Source organism: Grammomys surdaster, unplaced genomic scaffold (assembly GCF_004785775.1).
Source record: "Grammomys surdaster isolate TR1022 unplaced genomic scaffold, NIH_TR_1.0 149, whole genome shotgun sequence".
Lineage (NCBI taxonomy): Eukaryota > Metazoa > Chordata > Mammalia > Rodentia > Muridae > Grammomys > Grammomys surdaster.
In genome coordinates, this window is record NW_021604607.1 from 1,254,059 (window position 1) to 1,259,045 (window position 4,987).

Below are 4,987 nucleotides of genomic sequence, written 5' to 3' on the forward strand. Positions count from 1 at the left end.
ATTTCTGAGTTCAAGAGTTCGAGGCTAGCCTGGTCTACAGAGTGAATTCCAGGACAGCCAGGGCTACACAGAGAAACCCTGTCTCGAAAAACCAAAAAAAAAAAAAAATCTACAATCTGTTAATCCGATGGTACGTGAGGTCTGTCTAGCCCATCCTTTGCTCGAATAGGTCTACTCAGGCAATGAGAGTCAATGACAGAACAACAGACAGGGTGCAGTCCTGTGTGCTCACTATGTGCTAGAGCTGAGCAATGGTTCTGACTCCCTATCTTCTAGAAATTTCTGCCTTGATAGCAAATCTTGCTACGTGGGTCCTCTTTGTTTCCAATTCAGGACCTCTGGTTCTAGGAAGCTGTCCTCCAGGGCTCCTCCACCAGCTCCTATGGCCCAGAAGAGCAAGTTGGCAGGTTTAGATGTGCTTGGGAACAGAGCTCTCCAAGCGTTGTTGTGGGGTTATCAGATGAGCAGTCTTGGCAACACTCCCATCCCAGGATGGGTGAGCTAGTTCAGCCGAAGCTCCAGTCTGGGAGGTGTTTAACTTTCAAAAGGAATCTTAGCAGGCCATGGGCCTGGAGAAACCACTCAGAGGAGAGGTGTTCTCTTGTGTGTCTTGCTCATGACATTTTAGCGTACTCTTAAAAAACAAAGTAGAAAGTTATTTTTTAAAAGAGGAACTAAGGTCACTTGCCCTTTAGGGACTTTAAGACCCACTTTGAAAATCTTTAAACTTCCTGTAGTCTATGGGCTGAAAACTCCTTCCCGCTGTTTCTGAGGAAGTGGACTCTGTTGTAGCTAGTCCCCATGAGTGTCATTCCCCAGCATCAGCAAGGTGCAAATGATGCCAGAGGAGCCACTTCCTGCTTCAGATAAAATGCTACTTCATGGAAAAAAAAAGTTAAGAATTCTTATTTTAAGAAGAGAAGCCGAGGCCGGGTGGTGGTGGCACACACCTTTAATCCCAGCACTTGGAAGGCAGAGGCAGGCAGATTTCTGAGTTCGAGGCCAGCCTGGTCTACCGAGTGAATTCCAGGACAGCCAGGGCTATACAGAGAAACCCTGTCTAGAAAAACAAAAAACAAAAAAAACAAACAAACAAAAAAAAAACCCAAAGAAGAGAAGCTGAGGACGAAGCTGTCTGAGAGAATCTCTGCCTGGCATGTGTGAAGTCCTGGGTTCAATCCCCCATGCCTGAGGGAGGAAAATAAGTCAGAATTTCTTAAATAGTTAATATGTTAAAAAATTTCCTCAAGACTCATTCACTGTTGAAATGTTGATGTTTTTCTAACAAAATATCTTACCTCATCTTGCTGCTGCCTTTCATATTTTTTGATAGTGAAATTTATTACTTTAATTGATTTCTCAATGTATCAAATGTATCAATGTATCAATGTATCAAATGTATCAATGTATCAATGTATCAATGTATCAAAAAAATGCCTTTTGTTTGTTTTGTTTTGCTTTTTGAGACAGGATTTCTCTGTGTAGCCCTGGCTGTCCTGGAACTTGCTCTGTAGACCATGCTGGCCTCAAACTCAGAGACTTCCCCTTCCTCTGCCTCCCAAGTGCTGATATAATGCCAACTTTTTAGTGGCAAAAATTTGGTTCCACAGAAATTTTATAAAGAAAAAATTTGAAACATTTTACAGATTTACATGTTATCTTGTGCAAGAGCATCTCTGTATTGCTCCATTTTTAATATATGTTCTGCCAAAATGAGCCCTGACAGGCATCTGAAAAGGCAACACAAAGACATCCTTCAGATAAATTTCATTATTTTATCACTCACTTCAAACACCTTAAAGAATGTGTCCTACATGGAAGGTTGGAGTTCCTCATCCTGACACTCAAAGCCTAAAGCCTTCCCTTGCCCCAGCCTCCCCCCCCCCCTCCCTCCCTCCCTCCCTCCCTCCCTCCCTCCCTCCCTCCCTTCTCCCCCTCCCTCTCTCCCTCTCTCCTTCCTTTCTTTACTTTGTGAGCTGAAGACCAAGCCTACAGCTTAACATGTGCTGGGCAAACGCTTTATCACAGACCCATCTTGGGCCCAGCTCTTACTTCCTGCTGAGCTCTCGGTAGAAGCTGGGTGGATCTACTCAACGAAGCTGTAAAATACCTCACGTGCTCTCGGTGGGTGAGGCCATTTCTCTCTTTCCATGCCCAGTATTGTTTACAGTTGCTTAAGTGTGTAGCTTTGGTCTTATCTCCTTCATAATGGAAGACTAAAGAGCCAGCTCCCTCTCTCTCTCTCTCTCTCTCTCTCTCTCTCTCTCTCTCTCTCTCTCACACACACACACACACACACACACACACACACACCTCCTGTCTCTTCTTCCATTTTGCATGCTGTCTCATGACATGTCTTAGTTTCTCTGTTCCATCCATGACACTATTTATAGTGTCGTGTTCAATATCTGACTTGAGGCCAGGATCATATATCCTACTTAGCATGCCATGGACCTACAGTCACTACTAATTCTCACAGACTGACAAAAGACCCCATCCTGTGATCTCTCTTGCTTTCTTTTTCGTTTTCATTTCTGATCTGAAAGAAAGACCTCTCCATGTTTCTTTCTGACTAGCGTGTGTGGTTTCTGGGCTTCAATACTGGGAAGGCCATCAGGAAGCTCCTGGCATGCTGAGAAGGCTCTCTGTGGGGCTTGCACTTGCTTTGGTCAAAGTATGTCCTTCTTCAAGCATGCTGCTGTGTTCCAGATGCTCTGGCTCTGGTGAACAAATGGAAGGAGCCTTCTTTTCTTTTCCTCTGCCCAAAACAGACAGGCTTTCCTAGCTACCAGGGGAAGCCAAACAAGAAACAAACACAAAAAATTAAAACAGACCTTCCTTATAAGTTTGGATCCTTAATGTGAGCTCAGACCCAAGGTTTTCAACCATCTTAATCCATAAGATGCTTGCAATGTCTGCCACCAGCTCCAAGGGAAGTTAGCACAGGATTTAAGCTAAAGGATTGGGCTTCTCCTCTCGCCCCGACTTGTCTCAAGCAGAGCGGCATTTTACAGTCGTTGCTTGCCTGCTGGCCGTGTCCTCCAGTCATTCTCTCCCCCAACTTGCTCATCTGTAAAATGAAGATAATTATAAAGTCGATGTGTGAATTGAAGGACATGTCCCAGGTAAAACCAAGAGCATATGGAAGGCTTCCAGTGGATGCCAGCTCCGGGACACCAGCCACGGCATTTCACAAGCAAGGGGTGAGGTAGGGGTGGAGGGGGGATCTGGGACAGACAGGAGAGGGTACCTCAGTTTCAGCTTCAGCTGCCCATTTCACACACCTATCAGGTTCTATCTCCTACTTATAGCTTCCCCTTTCATTCAAAGACACGTTCTCCCAGGCACCGTGGCTACTTTTAGGAGCTCAGTCTGAAATCTGTCAAAGAAAATGATGATATTTTAATACAGTAAAAAACATAACAATGACATCTTAATGCATTTGTTACCCTCAGCAAAGCAACAGAGCTGGTTCCCACAGCATTGCCCGAACTGTCTCACAACTGATAAAACGTCATTTCCTCTTTGGGACTCAAGTTCTTTAGCTGGAGGGTGGGTGGATTTCCATGTCATCTGCAGTATTCTTTCTAATCATGACAATTCTTTTACCCAAGTGGAGAGCCATTGGGCTGAACATAGAACTCTGAGGGCTGCATTGTAGGGTTCTTTTGGCCTCTTGGTTAAGAGGAAGTGGAACCAGGGAATCGTGAGATTCTGAATTATTGACAGTGCTGGATATGGTGACAGGGCATACAGAGGGAAGATGAAGCACAAACAGAAGAGATTTGAGAATTATTTTCATTGGGTCCACAAATACAGTTAAATCTCCCTGGGATTAAATATTTTAGGCATAACCTTGATTCCTAGTGTTTCATAATATTTTCTGAAAATCAGAAATGAATAGCTTTCTGAGGAAAGAAATCTTTATCTTACAATTTCATGTCAATGTTTTTTTTTCCCTTGTTAAAGACTAGTTATGGTATACCTCCACTGACTGAAACTGAAATCTCAGACTGGGTCTGCCCTTCCCTTAGTCCCTTGGTCAGTATAGCTTGTGAAGTACTGTGGCTAGTGTCCTGTGAAAGCGTCTCCATATGTGATGACTTTGCCCAGGCTGTCTCAGATCTGCCCGTTTTGCCCAGGCTATCTCTTTCTAATTTTCCCCTGTCTCACCATTTACCTATCTGCTCATCTTTCTATCCGGGTTTAATTAATTAATTTATTTTGTTTTTTTCGAGACAGGGTTTCTCTGTGTAGCCCAGGCTGTCCTGGAACTCACTCTGTAGACCAGGCTGGCCTTGAACTCAGAAATCCATCTGCCTCTGCCTCCCAAGGGCTGGGTTTAAAGGCATGCACCACCACTGACCGGCATCTATCCAGGTTTTAGAAATACAGAATATTTTGTCAGATCTTCAACAACTGTCGTTTGTCACTGGCCTGAATGGTAGAAGTCTGTTTGTTTGTTTGTTTGTTGCAATAAGAAACATGTAGAATTTTGACAAAAACAAAACAAAAACCCAACTAGATCAGCTCTGCAAAAACAAAAGAATATCCACAAAACCACAATTGTTTTGTCTGTCTTAACAAAAGGATGCTCCCCACTTTCTCCTGGAAGAGAGCTCTAGCAATGCATAGCGGTAGTGGGCTCTGGCTTGGTCCCCAGGCACACATGGGGCTTATGCTCCATGCTTTGGGTTTTACTGACAGTTTGAACAGAGGTAGAATAGCACCAATTTCAGAGTGAAGAACTAAACTCCCCACATCTTCCTGAAGGCAATACTTTAAGACTGTATACTAGTTTTATTTTTGTCAAAGGGAATTTAAAACTTTGCTAACAAATACATTTAAAAATAAAGCAGGGCTGGTGAGATGGCTCAGTGGTTAAGAGCACTGACTGCTCTTCCAGAGGTCATGAGTTCAAATCCCAGCAACCACATGGTGGCTCACAACCATCTGCAATGAGATCTGATGCCCTCTTGTGGGGTGT

General features: G+C 43.8%; 1 long non-coding RNA gene across 1 annotated transcript; it reads right to left on the reverse strand.

The window, feature by feature from the left end:
* Positions 1–3,025: 3,025 nt before the first annotated feature.
* Positions 3,026–3,524, reverse strand: LOC114619230. Its single transcript, XR_003711090.1, has 3 exons — positions 3,502–3,524; positions 3,285–3,379; positions 3,026–3,070 (listed from the first exon to the last, which is right to left on the reverse strand). It is a non-coding gene; the product is annotated as an uncharacterized LOC114619230 (long non-coding RNA).
* Between the last annotated feature and the right edge of the window lie 1,463 nt (positions 3,525–4,987).